The 21,021-nt window shown below is 41.3% G+C and overlaps 1 long non-coding RNA gene across 1 annotated transcript in view; it reads right to left on the bottom strand.

Moving 5' to 3' along the window:
* Positions 1-245: 245 nt before the first annotated feature.
* The window catches only part of LOC309659105, a 442,553-nt gene continuing 421,777 nt past the window's right edge, over positions 246-21,021 (bottom strand). The window contains exon 14 of the long non-coding RNA XR_014262598.1: positions 246-298. This is a non-coding gene — a long non-coding RNA (uncharacterized lncRNA). The remainder of the gene's footprint in view (positions 299-21,021) is intronic.

Below are 21,021 nucleotides of genomic sequence, written 5' to 3'. Positions count from 1 at the left end.
ATATGGGGATATATGTATGCATATGGCTGATTCACTTTGCTGTACAGCAGAAACTAACACAGTATTGTGAAGCAACTATACTCCAATAAAGATCTATTTAAAAATTACGTATGATTTAAGTGAAATTCATTAAGACTAAGTACTTAATGAAAATTAGCAAGGTGTTTCATCTCTCTTCAGAAACAAATATCCATTTTTACCTTTACTTGATATATCTGAAGTAACGTATATAGATTTGCCTTTGAATATTACATTTCTTCCATCTGGTCCACTACTATTTTGGAAAGCTTGGTCCTTTCTGAGTGAGAAACATAAGATTTGAAATGATTAAGGTCCATTTATAACATTACTATTTGCTTAAATTTTATATCATTATCTGTCATTATTGAGTAGAATGCATCACCCCTGAAGGAGGCATATGAGTCTAATGGTAAAAATATAAGGATGAGGCATATATTTAGGTCACGGATAACTCAGCAGGTAATGAAGAACGGAGGAGGCATTTAAAATCCCCTACATTTGAAAATCTTGTAAGCCAAAAGATGATTCTTAAACTACAGAAAATGTTATGTGTTTATCTAATTGCTTGATAGTGTTTCTTGTTTTCTTTCATAAAGATGCATGGTACTGCTATTGGGGAAATTAAATTTACTTAGACCGCATGAAATCGTAAAATAAAACAGTACTAATTATTACTAATACTAATACTATGAGAAGAAGAAGGAGAAGAAGGAGAGGAAGAGGGGAAAATTCAATTGTAATAATTTCCATTTTTAAGTATTTTATGTCCCAAGCTCTCTGCTATGTGGTATATGTGAATTAACTTATTAAATCATCTCACCAGACTTGTGGGTAAGTACTACACTATATAAGATTCTTTTGCCTGAAAAAAATAGAAAATCCCAATTCAGTAAGAAAAATTTATTACCTCATATAGCAAAGACTCTAAAGGTCAGGCACCCCCAGGGTTGTTTAATTCAGTGGCTGAATGATGTCATCAAGAACCCAGCTCTTTTCGTTATTTTCTGACCCGCCCTCCTCAGCACCTTTGTTCTCAGCCTTCCTCCCTTCATGAGAGTAAAATGGTTATGACTCTGTGTGTAAGCATGAGAACGTGTAGTAGAAAATGTGGGTAACTCTTCTTGTGTGAGTTTTCTTTTTTAAAGGGGAAACTTTCCCCAGACTCTTTCCAGCAGACTTCTCCAAATGTAAATGAAGATGAATACAAATTTAACCATGATTAAAATATATTTTTTATCTTTAGGGTAGGATCAAAGTTTCGTAATCATCCCTACATCTATCACTGGCAAAGAGAATAAGATTTTAATGATCAGCTTAGAGTACGCAGGATTTAACAGTGAGTCCTATGGGAGAGAATTAAAAACATGAACAAAATAACCAAGTAGGGAGATTGAAAGTGAGGTAGGCAACCACTTATGTCTGCTACAGATATTATCTTTACTTTCTAGATAATCAAACAAGGGATAAAAGAAATGGTGAGATTAACATTATTGGGACAGGAAGTTGCAGAATATGAATTCAATGACACGTTGAAGGGTTGGAGAGATTTAGTAGCTTGTTCCAATAAGACAATGCACAGTAATGTGTTAGAGGAGGAAAAAATAAAAGAAAGACATTTCTCTGGACTTAAGAAGGTGATGTCTGTGCCAGAATTCATATCATTAAGTTATTTTCTGGACCAGACATTTATTTCAGAGATCTAACTAATATTTTTACTGTCTTTTTTTTTTTTTTTTCTATTTGAGGTAAGAGATTCTAGAGCATATTTGAATGTTGATGTGATGATCCAATACACAGGAAGAGATTAAGGAAACAGAGAAAATCAAGTAACGGCAGGAGAAATTTCTTTCATAAGTCACTAGTAGAGGATAACAAGAATAATTACTGAGAGATTTAAAAGAAAGAAAGCCCTTCCAATGTTTGAGAAGAATGAGAAAACATGGATATACTCAGTAAAGTCTGGAAAATTATTCATAGAAGACAATGCAGCCAGTGTTTTAGTTCACATCCTCATTATTATCCTCAATTTTTAATTTTTCATCTTTATTCACCTCTTTATTCTTCACATGTTTCTCCTCATATACTAACTATTAATTTTCAAGTTCCTTATAAAAATTAAAATACTATTCTGGGGAAAATGTTACTAGAAATCTTTATACACTTACACAAACCTTAGAACTCAAGCACATCATAATGAAAACATGAACTAAGACAAATATATAGTGCTTGAATGGCATCAAATTTTATTGTGTTAAACTGTGTAAAACTTTCCTATAAAAAAATGTAAAGGTTTATATTAAGAAGTCAGAGTGCCATTGTACTTTAATCAGGCGCTCATCTAAATGGAAATGAGCAAGACTAATTTTGTAGAATTTAGATGCTGAGCTGAACCAAACTTATTATAAAAGAATTGGTGAATCTATCAGAGCAAAGGTAAGTAACTATCTTGTAAAGTAAATTCATCTATAATGCAATAAAAAGATGTATTAAATCCAAGGATGAGAGATTTGTTGCTGCCCTTGAATATACATTCAAATAGCTTTAAAAAAATCTGCCTGAAGGCCCCCCCAGGTGTGTGGTTGGACCAGGAGTATAGGGGGGAACTGAAGCCTTAAAGCCCACTTAAAGCCAACAAAAGATCAGAAAGAAAAATTAAGGAAACAATCCTATTTACCATCACATCAAAAGAAATAAAATACCTAAGAACAAACTTACCTAAGGAGACAAAAGAACTGTACTCTGAACACCATAAGATGCTGATTAAAGAAATTAAACATGACACAAACAGTTGGATGATATACCATGTTCTTGGACTGGAAGAATCAATATTGTTAAAATGATCATATAACCCAAGACAATCCACAGGTTCGACGCAATCCCTATCAAATGACCAATGGCATTTTTCACAGAACTAGAACAAAAAATTTTTTAATTTGTATGAAAACACAAAGACCCCTATTAGCCACACCAACTTTAAGAAAGAAAAACGGAGCTGGAGGTAACAGACTTCCTGACTTCAGACCATACTACAAAGTTACAGTCATGAAAACAACATGGTACTGGCACAAAACAGAAATATAGATCAATGGAACAGGAAAGAGAGCCCCGAAGTAGACCCAGCCACCTATGGTCAATTAATCTATGACAACAAAGGCAAGAATACGCAGTAGAGAAAAGACAGCCTCTTCAATAACTGGTGCTGGGAAAACTGGACAGCTACATGTAAAAGAATGAAATTGAACATTCTTTAACATCATACACAAAAATAATCTTAAAATGAGTTAAAGACCTAAATGTAAGAGTGGATACTATAAAACTCCTAGAGGAAAACATAGGCAGAAGACACTTTGACAAAAATTGTAGCAAAATCTTTTTGGAACCACCTCCTAGAGCAATGAAAATGGAAACAAAAATTAACAAATGGGACTTAGTTAAACTGAAAATCTTTTGCGCAGCAAAGGAAACCATAAACAAAACGAAAAGAGCCTACAGAATGGGAGAAAATATTTGCAAACGATGTAACCCATGAGGGATTAAACTCTAAAATATACAAACAGCTCACACAGCTCAATATAAAAAGAAAAACTCAATGAAAAAAATTGCAGGAGATCTAAATAGACATTTCTCCCAAGAAGACATAGAGATGGCCAACAGGCACATGAAAGGATGCTCAAATCGCTAATTATTAGAGAAAGGTAAATCAAAACTACAATGAGGACAGCAACAGTCAGCTCTACCCACCACCAGAGCCTCCCATCAAGCCTCTTAGATAGCCTCAACCACCAGAGGGCAGAGAGCAGAAGCAAGAAAAACTACAATCCTGCAGCCTGCGGACCAAAAACCACAGTTACAGAAAGATAGAGAAGATGAAAAGGCAGAGGGCTATATACCAGATGAAGGAACAAGAAAAAACCCCAGAAAAACAACTAAATGAAGTGGAGATAGGCAACCTTCCAGAGAAAGAATTCAGAATAATGATAGTGAAGATGATCCAGGACCTCGGAATAAGAATGGAGGCAAAGATTGAGAAGATGCAAGAAATGATTAACACAGACCTAGAAGAATTAAAGAACAAACAAACAGAGATGACCAATACAATAACTGAAATGAAAACTACACTAGAAGGAATCCATAGCAGAATAACTGAGGCAGAAGAACGGATAAGTGACCTGGAAGACAGAATGGTGGAATTCACTGCTGCGGAACAGACTAAAGAAAAAAGAATGAAAAGAAATGAAGACAGCCTAAGAGACCTCTGGGACAACATTAAACGCAACAACATTCGCATTATAGGGGTCCCAGAAGGAGAAGAGAGAGAGAAAGGACCAGAGAAAATATTTGAAGAGATTATAGTCGAAAACTTCCCTAACATGGGAAAGGAAATAGCCACCCAAGTCCAGGAAGCGCAGAGAGTCCCATACAGAATAAACCCAAGGAGAAACACGCCGAGACACATAGGAATCAAAGTGGCAAAAATTAAAGACAAAGAAAAATTATTGAAAGCAGCAAGGGAAAAACGACAAATAACATACAAGGGAACTCCCATAAGGTTAACAGCTGATTTCTCAGCAGAAACTCTGCAAGCCAGAAGGGAGTGGCATGATATACTTAAAGTGATGAAAGGGAAGAACCTACAACCAAGATTACTCTACCCGGCAAGGATCTCATTTAGATTTGATGGAGAAATCAAAAGCTTTACAGACAAACAAAAGCTGAGAGAATTCAGCACCACCAAACCAGCTCTACAACAAATGCTAAAGGAACTTCTCTGAGTGGGAAACACAAGAGAAGAAAAGGACCTACAAAAACAAACCCAAAACAATTAAGAAAATGGTCATAGGAACATACATATCGATAATTACCTTAAACGTGAATGGATTAAACACCCCAACCAAAAGACATAGACTGGCTGAATGGATACAAAAACAAGACCCATATATATGCTGTCTACAAGAGACCCACTTTAGACCTAGGGACACATACAGACTGAAAGTGAGGGGATGGAAAAAGATATTCCATGCAAATGGAAATCAAAAGAAAGCTGGGGTAGCTATACTCATATCAGATAAAATAGACTTTAAAATAAAGAATGTTACAAGAGACAAGGAAGGACACTACATAATGATCCACGGATCAATCCAAGAAGAAGATATAACAATTATAAACATATATGCACCCAACATAGGAGCACCTCAATACATAAGGCAACTGCTAACAGCTATAAAAGAGGAAATCGACAGTGACACAATAATAGTGGGGGACTTTAACACTTCACTTACACCAATGGACAGATCATCCAAAATGAAAATAAATAAGGAAACAGAAGCTTTAAATGACACAATAGACCAGATAGATTTAATTGATATATATATATAGGACATTCCATCCAAAATCAGCAGATTACACGTTCTTCTCAAGTGCGCACGGAACATTCTCCAGGATAGATCACATCTTGGGTCACAAATCAAGCCTCAGTAAATTTAAGAAAATTGAAATCATACCAAGCATCTTTTCTGACCACAACGCTATGAGATTAGAAATGAATTACAGGGAAAAAAACGTAAAAAAGACAAACACATGGAGGCTAAACAATACGTTACTAAATAACCAAGAGATCACTGAAGAAATCAAAGAGGAAATCAAAAAATACCTAGAGACAAATGACAATGAAAACACGACCACCCAAAACCTATGGGATGCAGCAAAAGCGGTTCTAAGAGGGAAGTTTATAGCTATACAAGCCTACCTAAAGAAACAAGAAAAATCTCAAGTAAACAATCTAACCTTACACCTAAAGAAACTAGAGAAAGAAGAACAAACAAAACCCAAAGTTAGCAGAAGGAAAGAAATCATAAAGATCAGAGCAGAAATAAATGAAATAGAAACAAAGAAAACAATAGCAAAGATCAATAAAACTAAAAGTTGGTTCTTTGAGAAGATGAACAAAATTGATAAGCCATTAGCCAGACTCATCAAGAAAAAGAGGGAGAGGACTCAAATCAATCAAATCAGAAATGAAAAAGGAGAAGTTACAACAGACACTGCAGAAATACAAAGCATCCTAAGAGACTACTACAAGCAACTTTATGCCAATAAAGTGGACAACCTGGAAGAAATGGACAAATTCTTAGAAAGGTATAACCTTCCAAGACTGAATCAGGAAGAAACAGAAAATATGAACAGACCAATCACAAGTAATGAAATTGAAACTGTGATTAAAAATCTTCCAACAAACAAAAGTCCAGGACCAGATGGCTTCACAGGTGAATTCTATCAAACATTTAGAGAAGAGCTAACACCCATCCTTCTCAAACTCTTCCAAAAAATTGCAGAGGAAGGAACACTCCCAAACTCATTCTATGAGGCCACCATCACCCTGATACCAAAACCAGACAAAGACACTACAAAAAAAGAAAATTACAGACCAGTATCACTGATGAATATAGATGCAAAAATCCTCAACAAAATACTAGCAAACAGAATCCAACAACACATTAAAAGGATCATACACCACGATCAAGTGGGATTTATCCCAGGGATGCAAGGATTCTTCAATATACGCAAATCAATCAATGTGATACACCATATTAACAAATTGAAGAATAAAAACCATATGATCATCTCAATAGATGCAGAAAAAGCTTTTGACAAAATTCAACACCCATTTCTGATAAAAACTCTCCAGAAAGTGGGCATAGAGGGAACCTACCTCAACATAATAAAGGCCATATATGACAAACCCACAGCAAACATCATTCTCAATGGTGAAAAACTGAAAGCATTTCCTCTAAGATCAGGAACGAGACAAGGATGTCCACTCTCACCACTATTATTCAACATAGTTCTGGAAGTCCTAGCCACGGCAATCAGAGAAGAAAAAGAAATAAAAGGAATACAAATTGGAAAAGAAGAAGTAAAACTGTCACTGTTTGCGGATGACATGATACTATACATAGAGAATCCTAAAACTGCCACCAGAAAACTGCTAGAGCTAATTAATGAATACGGTAAAGTTGCAGGATACAAAATTAATGCACAGAAATCTCTTGCATTCCTATACACTAATGATGACAAATCTGAAAGAGAAATTATGGAAACACTCCCATTTACCATTGCAACAAAAAGAATAAAATACCTAGGAATAAACCTACCTAGGGAGACAAAAGACCTGTATGCAGAAAACTATAAGACACTGATGAAAGAAATTAAAGATGATACCAACAGATGGAGAGATATACCATGTTCTTGGATTGGAAGAATCAACATTGTGAAAATGAGTATACTACCCAAAGCAATCTACAGATTCAATGCAATCCCTATCAAATTACCAATGGCATTTTTTACGGAGCTAGAACAAATCATCTTAAAATTTGTATGGAGACACAAAAGACCCCGAATAGCCAAAGCAGTCTTGAGGCAAAAAAATGGAGCTGGAGGAATCAGACTCCCTGACTTCAGACTATACTACAAAGCTACAGTAATCAAGACAATATGGTACTGCCACAAAAACAGAAACATAGATCAATGGAACAAGATAGAAAGCCCAGAGATTAACCCACGCACCTATGGTCAACTAATCTATGACAAAGGAGGCAAAGATATACAATGGAGAAAAGACAGTCTCTTCAATAAGCGGTGCTGGGAAAACTGGACAGCCACATGTAAAAGAATGAAATTAGAATACTCCCTAACACCATACACAAAAATAAACTCAAAATGGATTCGAGACCTAAAGGTAAGACTGGACACTATAAAACTCTTAGAGCAAAACATAGGAAGAACACTCTTTGACATAAATCACAGCAAGATCTTTTTTGATCCACCTCCTAGAGTAATGGAAATAAAAACAAAAATAAACAAGTGGGACCTAATGAAACTTCAAAGCTTTTGCACAGCAAAGGAAACCATAAACAAGAGGAAAAGACAACCCTCAGAATGGGAGAAAATATTTGCAAATGCATCAACGGACAAAGGATTTATCTCCAAAATATATAAACAGCTCATTCAGCTCAATATCAAAGAAACAAACACCCCAATCCAAAAATGGGCAGAAGACCTAAATAGACATTTCTCCAAAGAAGACATACAGATGGCCACGAAGCACATGAAAAGATGCTCAACGTCACTAATTATTAGAGAAATGCAAATCAAAACTACAATGAGGTATCACCTCACTCCTGTTAGAATGGGCATTATCAGAAAATCTACAAACAACAAATGCTGGAGAGGGTGTGGAGAAAAGGGAACCCTCTTGCACTGTTGGTGCGAATGTAAATTGATACAGCCACTATGGAGAACAATATGGAGGTTAAATTTTAAAACCAAAATGCTAATAATTCCTACTTAGAAAATTATTAGTTTAGTAGCATAATGTTACTTTAAAGTATTTTCAAGCTCCCATTTTCTCTCAGAGATGAATTATTTTACTCTCAATATTAAGGCAATATATACCATTGAGTAGGTTACATGACATTGTCTACTAAATTATAACCTTCCTCTTGCTCTTTTCAAAGACCTGGATAACAATAAATGTTTGAAAACTTAATTTTAAAATGCTTACTACACGTAGACAAAATTACACTACTCCCCAAAACAAAAGCTATAAGCTAAAAACACAGGGCTCAGTGAAGCAGAAGACATTTCTGTGAAGCCAATTTTTCAATTTCTGATACAAGTAAACACATGATACGAAAAAGTGAACTCTAACATAGATGCAAAGCTAACAGACAGCACTTTAACCACTCCCCGTACGGATCATTTGCAGCAAGCCTCCCTTAGTTATCTAAAAAAGCTAAACTGAGTATGACTCTGCTCAGCTCTCTGGACTTGAACGCGGCAGTTCATGCTTAACCTGGCCTGTCCTAGAAGACGAATGGCCCAGGCAGCGTTGCTGGAAGTGTCAACCACTGTGACACCACGCGCCATAACACACAGGCACAGGAAAAGCAAAGACCACTCAACCCAGCCTTTCTCCACCTCTGAGCGGTTGTAGAGATGAGAGAACAACACATCAAATGCAGGAAAGTACCGGCACCCAGGCTGAAATTCCACCTCCGATCTGCAAGTGGACTTTCCATGACTGGCTCGGGCTACTCCACGTGACTCCCAGAGGTGTCTGGGGACAACCCAGACACCCTCAACAAGGAGGTTTCTCAGGCATCCCAGCTCTGAAGCAGGTTCTACACCCAGGAGGGGGAAGGGGCAGGAGGGAGTCGCTGTTACCCCATCAAAGACAGCCCCCCCCGCTCCCCGGGGCTGCTAAGGTGGGTGGGAAAACACATTCGCACAATAGCACATTTAGCAACACCCGAGGACAATGGCTTCACAGCTTGTTGTTCACAGCCCTTCTGAGAATCCACAGCTCTCCTCAGAACCTAAGTCCAGAAAAACATACACGCATAATTTTGCCTTCCACTTCAGAGGGGTACACAGACACACCATGCTCCCCTCTACATGCAGCCAGCCTGTGGACCCCAGGTTCAAACCCTGTCCCACCGTCAGGCAGACAGAGAAGGACCATGGAGTAGTCTCACTTCTCAATTCCCTAAGCATGTCTAGCCTGCACCAACCATGTCCCAGAACCATCCTGGTCCTCAAGGACTGTAGTATTAGCTTAGCTAAGAGGAAGAAGTGACACAGCATAAGTTTCAACCGTGTGGGTCAGGTGAGCAGGGGATGGAGTATAGGAGACCTGCTGATAGGAGGAGTGAGGAAATTTCCAAAAAAGTCAACTGAATCTGGTCTGACCTAATACTTCCTCAAAAGGGACCCTGAATCATCTTGTGAGCCATCCTTAGGGCTTGTCCAAGGGATGTCAGCCAACCACAGCTCTCAAGTGAACTAAGAAAAAAAGGAAAGAAAGGAAAGGAAGGAAAGAGATTTAGGAAGTAGCTTATCCATATGATTTTTACATCTTTCTTCCCCACTATTTCTCTCCCTTGCAAAACACAGTGAGCTTAGTCACAAGGAATTGGTGTCCTACAGTACAGCCTGTAGGAAATGAGCCATCCCTTCCCCTACCCTTCACTGCACCTCTCAGAGTCACAGCCCGAATGTACAATATAATGGCTACAAAAGTTGGGCTGTGATTTGTATTCGTAATTTCTATCCACTGAATGAATTAAAATGACTCTGCGGGGTATCTCAAAACATCTGCATTTTATGGTGTTTCATATTTCCAGATGCAAATATTTTACTCAATTCCTGTGCACGTCAAACCTAACTCTCTGGGTGGGAAGAAGGGATTTGGCTCCAATGACAGAACAGCACAAGATTCAAAAACTATTTTAGGACCTAGTTCAGGCATTACACTATTTATTTATATCTACACTCAACTATTAGGCTGCATATATCATCATGTAAGAACTGATGTGCACACATTATACTGCAAACTATATAATGGCAATGTTTATATGCTGCAGTACAGTTTCTCTAGCCCTTAAGAAAATATCAGAGTGCAATGAGAAGTAGCCCCACTGCCCATATAATAAACAGGAAAGCCCAGAACGTACGATATGATGTTCAGAAGCTGATATTTGAAGTTATCTTCACCTCCTTTCCCTGGCTCCCCCTTGTTCTCTTATGAGAGTTAAAAGAGAATGAGCTCATCAGAGACAACAAAAATAGGAAGAAAAAGAAATTAAGCTAGTAAATAAACAGCAAATTGGAATATCTACTCCAGAAAAAAAAAAAAGTGAAGTCTGCATGATTATATGTCATGTTCCTCTACCTAGTTTTGCTGAGGAAGCCAGAAAGACATGGGGGGAGGTCCCCACCCAGGCATCAGGGAACCTGGCCCTGAAACCTACTCCCTGTGCCTCCCTGGCCAAGCTGCACCTATCAAATCTGCAACTCAGTTTCCTAATGGATAAAATGACAAACCTAGGCTGGGTTGTTTACATTCCCTTCAGCTCCACGCCCATAATTCTACTGACAGTAGAGAGAAGAGGCACCTGTGCCACAAAACCTTTTCGCCAGGGAAGAGTGTTCCTTTTGCACCATGACCCATTTCCTCAGGTGCTCAGACTCCAGGAACCACCTCCAGTAGAAAAGCTTGCCAAATAACTCTGTGTATTTGGGGGACCGTGGTTCGGACTTCAAAGTTTCTGCATCTCCCAGGAGGGCACGACACAGCTGAGGCTGAGAAGCAGCATCTGAGGGCCAGGGCCGCTAGGTGGGAGCACAGCTCAGACCACCGGGGCCTAAGTGAGGTAGCAGCAGTCAGCCTGGAAGCTGCAGGCAGGAACCAGCACGGGCTGGGAAGGGGCAGAGGCAAAGACCACCCCCATGCCCACCCCAACTTTACCCGCTGCAGCGTCTCAGGTAGGGCTCAAACCCAGGGAGCAAAACTGCAGCCACATCTGCTCACATGGGCTCACATCTGCACACACACGGGCGTGCACAGTGGTTTCAGTTAAAAAATAAAATAAAAGGTTACTATTTAAAAATCAGGGGAATTCCCTGGAAGTCCAGTGGTTACGATCTCTGGCGGGGGAACTAAGATCCCGCAAGCCGTGTGGCACGGACAAAAAATTTTAAAAAATAAAAGTGAAACACCTGGATGTAATTTGAAAATAAAATAAAAATCAGGACATTTCAAACAAAAGTCAGAATATCTGGAATCTTCTATAGGCTGGAACCTAGTGGACCCTGTCCCCATAGGACTCAGCTCTCCAGGAACCCATGGGACACCTGCCTAGCTCCTGGGGGCAGGAGTTTGAGACCTCCTGCTCTAAATCTTAACCCATTAAGTGTGGATAACACTATCCCAAGGGGCTTGGGTGCTCAATGAGAAGGTCAAAGCCCACGATAAAGAGCCATGCAAGCGAGAATTATTATAATACATTATCTGCAATAACAGCTCCCCCAGGACCCCTTTTTAGGAAATGGGGGGGAAAAAAAGCACACTTTCCGGCCAATTAAGATCTCTGTCAAACTGGTTACCTGAGTACTTTCGTCAATTTTGGAATTCCAAAGGCATTTATATGTGACTAAAACTTGAAAGTGCAGAAAAGTTTCAGCCTTCAAGTTTATATTCTGCTTCCACCCCTGCCCCCAAATCCTTGCAGAAACTATAAACTCTTCCGATGTACGCAGCCGCCTTTACAGTTCAATAAGGAATTGATCTAAGCAGCACTGCCTTTCGCATTTGAAAATCAAGGCGGTTGGGGACATCGAGTTAAGCAGCTAACGGGCAAAAGAATTGGGGCAGACTCCGTCCAAAGTCTGTCCAACAGGTGGGACGCTCATCAAGCGCAGACTTGCCTTCCAAGAACAAACAGGTCGCGTGGCTCAGCTTTCCTGGGGTTGTGACAGCGACAACCTTAGTCCCTTCCCGCGACAGGTTGGGGGGAAGCGCTAATGGAGTGAGTTATAAGATAATATGCTTCTGGAGTCTGTTTCCCAAGTTGCTGGAGATTTCTTTAGCTTTAGAGCTATGGAAATGTCATAAAAGCGGGGGAGGGTACTGGATAACCAGAATTTTAAAACGCGCCTTCCGGAAAAACTTTTGTCATCGGACACATTGGATACAAAAGTGCCTTCACCGACGACCTTACTTAAAAGCAAGGGGGCGAAGGGCCCTCCGCCGGCTCCTGCTCCGCCCACCCCACCCCACTCCACGCCCGCCCGTGGGTGCCGAGCCTGGGGCCCCACGCCGCCCCGCCGTCCCCGCCCCGCGACCCGCACTCACTGCTCAGCCGGGCACCGCACCACGGCTCGCGGCTGCCCCCCGGCCACCGCTTTCTCGCCCTCCAGCGCCGCGGCCCCCGCCTCCCCCGCCGGCTTCTCAGCACAGCTCTCCCCCGGCCACGCTCCGGGCTGAAGCATCGTCCCCCGACTCATGGGGCCTCCGCCGGCGGCGGGGCCGCAGGGGTTCGGCCGCCTCCCAGCGATCCGGAGCCCCTCCCGTCGGGGCACCCGGCAGTGGCCGCCACTGCAGCGCTGCTGCCTGCCGGCTACCGACGGCGCACAGGACGCTTCCGCGCGCGTCACCACCGCCCGCCCCGCGGCCTCTGACCCGCGACGAGTGGGCGCGGCCCGCGACGGCCGGGAGTCCTGCGACGCGGAGCCTGCGCCTGCGCCTGCGCCTGCGCCTGCGCCTGCGCCTGCGCACGCGCCTGCGCACGCGCCTGCGCAGCGCCTGCGCAGCGCCTGCGCACGCGCGGGCCGAGCAGCCCGAGAGGACCGCCCACGCGAAGCGCTTTGGCGAGTGCTCCACCCCCGCGCGCCGCCGGCCCGCCCCAGAGTTCCCCGCGCGCGGTCATTGACCTCAGGCTCGCGGTAGCTGTTCGTCCTCGCGTACCCGGGCGTGAGAGAGAGAAAGCGCTGGACAAGTGGCGAGACTCGGCCTCGGTGAGGAGGAAGAGGGCCGGCCTGGGGCGTGAAGGGCACTAACATGTTTGGGCGCCTTACAGTGTCGCTCTGGGCTTCGGAGCCTCGCCCTCCGCCGGAGGAGTTTCCTCGGCTGTAGAGCGAGGGATGTGGTCCGAGTGGGTGATGTGCGGCTTCCCCGGCCTCCCAGGGGCGATGCCGTCACCACCCGCCCTGAGCCTGGAGCCCGGCGGGCTCTGGCCTTCGGCGTGGTGCCGCGCTTGTCGCTCCAGAGCTGAGTTAACAACCATCCCCTCCGTGAGAAGGGGGACACGGTCCTACCCAGCCGGTGGGCCAGCGTAGCTGCTTGTGTGTGTGTTGTTGGACTACATTCTTTCAAATAGGAAATTTGGGGGGCTTCCCTGGTGGCGCAGTGGTTAGGAATCTGTCTGCCAATGTGGGGGACATGGGTTAGAGCCCTGGTCTGGGAAGATCCCACATGCTGCTGAGGAACTAAGCCCGTGCTCCACAACTACTGAGCCGCCTGCCACAACTGCTGAGCCTGCACTCTAGAGCCCACGAGCCACAACTACTGAGCCTGCGCTCTAGAGCCCGCGAGCCACAACTACTGAGCCTGTGCTCAAGAGCCTGCAAGCCACAACTACTGAGCCCACATGCCACAACTACTGAGCCTGCACTCTAGAGCCTGCAGGCCACAACTACTGAGCCCACGTGCCACAACTGCTGAGCCTGCACTCTAGAGCCCGCGAGCCACAGCTACTGAGCCCGCATGCCACAACTGCTGAGGCTGCGCTCTAGAGCCCGCAAGCCACAACTACTGAGCCCGTGTGCCACAACTACTGAGCCCGCGTGCCACAACTGCTGAGGCTGTGCCCTAGAGCCTGCGAGCCACAACTATTGAGCCCTCGTGCCATAACTACCAAAGTCCGGAGCCCATGCTCTGCAACGACAGAGGCTGCTGCAGTGAGAAGTCCATGCACCACAACAAAGAGTGGCCCCCGCTCACCGCAGCTAGGGAAAGTCTGCAGCGACGAAGACCCAACGCAGCAAAAATAAATTAATTAATTAATTAAATAAATCTATTAAAAAAAAACCAAATAGGAAATTTGATTGAGAAGGAGCAAGAGCAAAGGGAAAATATTAATAGACTTCAAAGATGAGAAGACAAAAATGTTTCCTGTCCAGGGAGGGAATAGCAGAGTAGCTGCTAAAGATGAGCAGCAGTCATGGGTGCAGGGGGCAAAGAGCACAGGGCCAAAGTATGGAGGAAGGGAATGGCTTGGGCAGTTCGGAAACCTACAAGGGGTTCTGGGGTAAAATGGGTTCATAATGGGGTTTTATTGAAAGATGAACCTGGAAGAAGGGTACTGGAGACCAGATCTTGAAAAGCCTCCTTCAGCTAACGGGAAACCTTGTGTTTGATCCTCCTTGAAAGATCGGAAGGAGATTATTTTAAAAGGTCATTTTGTCTGCAGTTAGAGAAAAGGTTGGAAAAGGGACAGGGAAACCAATATAGGGAGACTATGTAGTAATGGGCATCAAAGGGAGAAACTGGCTGGAAAGAATACTTGCATTTTATGGCAAAGAACTGTGGCGGGTTTTCCACTTTAATTTTATTTGAAAAAGTAAAATACACATGCTAAAAAAATTCAGAGCATACAAAAGAATATGCAGTCGAATTTTGTATGGATGTTAAGGGTGTGGGATTATAGTGGGATGACTAGTGTCCCCTAAAATTCATTCTCCAACTGGAAATGCAATGTGACCTTATTTGGAAATAATCTTTGAAGATGTAATCAGGTAAAATGAGGTCCTGCTGGATTAGAGTGGGTCCTAAATCCAATGTCTGGTATCCTTATTTAAGAAGAGAGGATGCAGACATATATAAACACAGAAGGAATTAGGATATGTGAAGATGGAGGCAGAGATTGGGGTGATGTAGCTAGAAGCCAAGAAATGCCAGGAGCTGCTGGTAGCTAGGAAAAGACAAAGGTTATTCCAAAGAGCCTTCAGGAGAAGCATGGCCCTGCTGACAACTTGAGTTCAGATATCTCCTCTCAAGAACTGTGAGAATAAATTGCTGTTGTTTTAAGCCTCTCGGTTTGTAGTACTTTGCAGTAACCACCCTAGGAAACTAATACAGGGATAAAGATGAAGGCTTGTAAAATACTATCAGGCTGAATTTATTGATAAGAGCCTACAAAGCAGATACATTTTACCTCAAAGGGTTAGAAAAAGATTAAGTTTGTTTGATTGTTTGCTGAGTATGTCTCTTCCAGTTGTACCTGTGGAACTAAGAAAATAACCACAAGATGGCTTTCAGAGCCCAGTGGACTCACTGTGAGAAGAAACTGGCAAAAACACCATTGATCACTGACTTCCTTCCACCCAAAAGTGTCTACACTAAATGAAGTTGAAGTGCCAGAACTGCCTAGGATACTGTAGAGGAAGATCTCCAAAGTCTTGGGAAGATGGGAATCTTAGAGTTGATTTATCATGTAAGACTTTCTCACCCACCTCAGGAGGGTCCAGAGGACATTCCCCTTCAACATGACTATGAGAAGTAATTTGTGAAGTGAGTCCCAGCACCTTGAAGAGATCTGCAATTGCTCCTCTCTGTATTCAGATGTATCTTACAATGGAATCTGTTATCATCAAACAGATTCTTAAATGCAGTGGTGATGATGGGATCTCAGGGTGGCAGGTAGGGACCAGTGTGGTTGCTGTAACGGACAGCTGAGCCAAAGCAGTTATCAGAATTATCTGACTCGCAAAGACCTATGGTATCGGCTAGTTGCTCATGGTGTCCCTAGAAAAGAAATAGATGGATAATTACTAAATTCTTACTTGGTCTTTATAAGCAGAAGAGTTCTGGGAACTCCCTGGTGGTACTCAGTGCTCTCACTGCCGAGGGCCCTGGTTTAATCCCTAGTCAGGGAACTAAAATCCCAGCGCAGCCAAAAAATATATAAGCAGAAGAGTTCCAGGTCTATGAACAGAAACCCTAACTTGTGTCACCAAAACAGAAAGTCACAGCCCCTCAATCAGTTCCCAGGCTTGAGCCAATTTACATACCCAGAACTCTGAATGAAGGGGAGGCCAGGTCTTCTTGAGGAAGGACCCTACTTCAGTGCCAAAAATGTATAGTGTTAATTTTTTCCCCAGCCTACCCCACAGGGTCCTATAGCCATCAACAAGAGTGACTGTGCATTGGGGGAAAGGAAATAACCAGACTTTTGGGGCTTAGTAGACAGTGGGTTTGACCTAATTCATGGAAACCCAAAATATCACTGTATCTACCTATCAGAGTAGGGGCTTGTGAAGGTCAAATTATCAGTGGAATTTTAGCTCAGGTTCATCTTATGTTAGGCCCAGTGGGTCTCTGAACACATCCTGTGGTTATTTCCCCAGTTCCAGAATGCATAAAAAATGGACATGCTCAGCAGCTGGCAGGATCCCCACAATGGTCCCCTGACCTGTAGAGTGAAGGCTGTTACTGTAGGAAAGGACAAATAGAAGCCACTAGAACTGTTGCTACCTATAAAAATGTAAACCAAAACAATACCACATTTTTGGAGGGATTGCAAAGATTAGTACCACTATCAAGAACTTGAAAGTTGCAAAGGTTGTGATATGCATCACATCCCTTTTCAACTCACCTATTTGGCATGTGCAGAAGACAGATGGATCTTGGAGCATGACTGGATTTTTGTAAATCCGGTTATGTAATGATCCCTGTTGCACTGCTAAACCAGATGTGGTTTCATTGCTTGAGCAAATCAACACATTTCCCAGTACCTGGTGTGCAGCTATTGATCTGGCAAATGCTTTTTCCTTTATATGTGTTGAAAAAGACCACCGGAAGGAGTCAACTGGCAAGGTCAGCAGCACACCTTCACTGTCCCACCACAGGTTATATCAACCCTCCAGCCCTATGTCATGATTTAGTCTGCAGAGACTAAATCCCCTTCCCCTTCCACAGAACATCACACTGGTCTATTACGTTGATGATGATATGCTGATTAGTCCTGGTAGACAGGAAGTACCAATTACTGTACACATATTGGTAAGATATTTGCATGTCAGAGGATGGGAAGTAAATCCCCCCCCAATTCAGAGGCCTTCTACCTCAGTGAAATTTCTAGGGGTCCCTTGGAGTTGAGTATATCAAGATATCACTTCTAAGTGAAGGATAAGTTGTTACATCTGGCCCCTCCTACTGTTAAAAAAAAAGAGGCATAACACCAAGTGAGCGAAGAGAAGTCTCTGCAACGGTCCAGGCTGCTGTGCAAGTTACTTTTCCACTTGGGTCATATGATTCAGTTGACCCAGTGATGCTTGAAGTGGCAGATAGAGATATTTGGAGTCTTTGGCAAGTACATATAAGTGAATCACAATGCAAACCTTTAGGATTTTGTAGCAAAGCCCTGCCATCCTGTGAAGATAACTACTCTCCTTGTGAGAAACAAGTTTTGGCTTGCTGACGGACCTTAGCAGAAATGAATACTTACCCATGGGCCAGGTTACAATGCGACCTGAGCTCAGTGATCAATCATACTGATGGTATGTAACCTTGATGTGATCGGATGCAAAGGGCACCGCACCTCTGTGATCTTCCAAACACCCATAACCCCAGTCTAATGAGAGGAACACCAGACAAATTGCAAACTCCATTAGAGGGGCATCCTAAAAATTACTTCACCAGTTCTCTTCAAAACTGTCAAGGCCACCAAAAACAAGAAAAGTCTGAGAAACTATCACTCAAGAGGAGCCTAAGGAGACATGACAGCTAAATGTAATGTGGTATTCTGGATGGGGTCCTGGAACAGAAAAAGACATTAGGTTAAACAAAAGAAGTATGAATAAACTATGGACTTTAGTTAACAATAATGGATCAAAATTGGCTCATTAAGTAATAAATATACCATACTAATGTAAGATATTAGTAATAGGAGAAATTGGGTACAGGGTATATAGGAGCTCTGTACTATCATATCCATTTTTCTATAAATCTAAAACTATTCCCCCCCAAAGTCTATTATATTAGAAAGAAATCAAACTCAAATCACCATGTCACAAAATGATAAACCAAGACTTTCCAAAATAAGGAAGAATGTCAAATTATGGTCTTATTTTGTACTTCAATAGAAAGATTTAAATTTAATTATTTCATCTTTAATCCTTTAAAATTGCTATTGTGTATGTGTTTTATTGTATACATAGTACATAAACACAGAGGTATGTGTGTGTATTTTTAATGTATATGTGCATATTGGGAATGTCCAAAAATTTTTTAACCAGCATTACAGAACTAAATTATTAGAGAACAAGTGTGTAAACTAAATAAGTCACAAACTAAATCAGAGTTTCTAAGAGGGAGTTGTGAAACATAAGCCCATGGACTGTGATATAATTACAGTTAGCCTATTGTTATGTCAAGATGAATAAAAAATAGCAGAAAAATCTATAAGCCTAAGTAAAAGCCTATATAATAACATTGCTAGAGACAATTCCAGTTAGTTTCCAGCTTCTTCTTAGAATCAAACATTCCTAAATTAGATAACTAAAAGTAAAATTGTGATATAATAATGTGTAAGTCCTTAGACTTGGTAACATATTTTGAACCATCTCAAACTGATATTACTTCTTCAATGGTCTTGCCTAGAATAGTTAATGCATGAAAGATTCTGAGCTCCTTTTCTTTGAATACTTCAGCCCTTATTTACAGTAACTGTTCATGAAGAATACTACTGAGCCATTACAGTTTTTATTTGTTGGAATGATTGATTTTTTAAATTCTCTATAAGGAACTTAGTACAAGTTGGATGCATATCTCCCTCTTCAATACCAAAAACTCGTATTTTACAGCAAAGTTAAAACACCCTATATTTTTACTCTATGGAATTTCCCAATGTCACAGCTATAAAAAATAGACTACAAGTGTATTCCGTACATCAGTTTCGAAAGTAGTCACAGGTACTTTTTAGTTTATTCTAGTTTCACAGGTTCATGTACTATACTCATGCTTGGCAGGAAGTATCACTTGTTTCACTTAAAAATTAACTACTCTAGGAATACCTGTGTATTTATTTGAAAGACACCCCCCCCCCTTTTCAGCATGTCTCTTGATTGTAGAATGCTCATTATTTTTAAATAGGACTTTGGGGGTGGGAGCTACTATGTCTTTGCAGTTCTGAGACTAGAAGAAATAACTTTACAGGGAAAAAATTAGAAATAGTTCATTAAAAAATATCTTGCACTAGTAATAGTTTACCTAAAAACCCCCAAAATTGTCCACAAGAGTTTTTCTTGGGAGAAGTGTGTCATCATGAAATTTTATCATGAAATTCAAACCATTTCATACATAAGGAGACGACAGAGGATGATGTTATAAAAAGACTTGGAATTCTGGAAAATATTAAATGAGTCTTTTGCCTCCAGCTAAACAGAATTTCATCCTAAACAAATAATTCAGGCAGCTGATTATCTTAAATTATTTGAAGAGCTTCTAAAATGGAATTCCATACCCTTAGTGCCTTAATATCTGCTATGGACTGAATCATGGCCCCTCCAAATTTATATGTTGAGACCCTAACCCCCAATGTAACTATATTTGGTGATATGAGTTGAATATTTGTGTCCTCCCAAAATTCATGTGTTGAAACCCTATACTCAAATGCGGTGGTATTAGGAGGTGGGGCCATTGGGAGGTAATTAGGATCAAATGAGTCAGGAGGGTGGAGTCCTCATGAATGAGATTAGTACCTTATAAGAGTCACAAGAGTATCTGGTCTTGCATTTAGGTCTTTAATCCATTTTGAGTTATTTTTGTGTATGGTGTTAGAGAATGTTCTGATTTCATTCTTTTACATGTAGCTGTCCAGTTTTCCCAGCACCATTTATTGAAGAGACTGTCTTTCCTCCATTGTATATTCTTGCCTCCGTTGTCATAGATTAATTGACCATAAGTGCATGGGTTTATTTCTGGGCTTTCTATCCTATTCCATTGATCTATGTGTCTGTTTTTTTGTACCATACTGTTTTGATTACTGTAGCTTTAGAGTATAGTCTGAAGTCAGGGCACGTGATTCCTCCAGCTCTGTTCTTCTTTCTCAAGATTGTTTTGGCTCTTTAGTTTCTTTTCTGTTTCCACACACAGTTAAAATTTTTTTGTTCCAGTTATGTGAAGAACGCCATTGGTAAATTGATAGGGTTTGCATTGAACCTTTAGATTACTTTGGGTAGTATGGTCATTTCAACAATATTGATTCTTCCAATCCAAGAACACGGTATATCTTTCCATCTGTTTGTGTCATCTTCATCGTATAGTTTTTGGAGTACAGGAACTGCTAGAGGAAAATATAAGCATAACACTCTTTGACATAAATCGCAGCAATATATTTTTGGGTCTGTCTCCTAGAGTAATGGAAACAAAACCAAAAATAAACAAATGGGACCTAATTAAACTTAAAAGCTTTTTCACAGCAAAGGAAATCATAAACAAAATGAAAAGACAACCTACAGACTGGGAGAAAATATTTGGAAATGATGCAACCAACAAGCGATTGAGCTCCAAAATATACAAACAGCTCATACAGCTCAATATCAAAAAACAAACAACCCAATCAAAAAATGGGCAGAAGGGACTTCCCTAGTGATGCAGTGGTT

This window comes from Balaenoptera physalus (genome assembly GCF_965194825.1).
Source record: "Balaenoptera physalus genome assembly, contig: SUPER_3_unloc_7, whole genome shotgun sequence".
Lineage (NCBI taxonomy): Eukaryota > Metazoa > Chordata > Mammalia > Artiodactyla > Balaenopteridae > Balaenoptera > Balaenoptera physalus.
The sequence above is the reverse complement of the archived record's forward strand: the minus strand, read 5'-3'. Positions and strand labels throughout refer to the sequence as shown.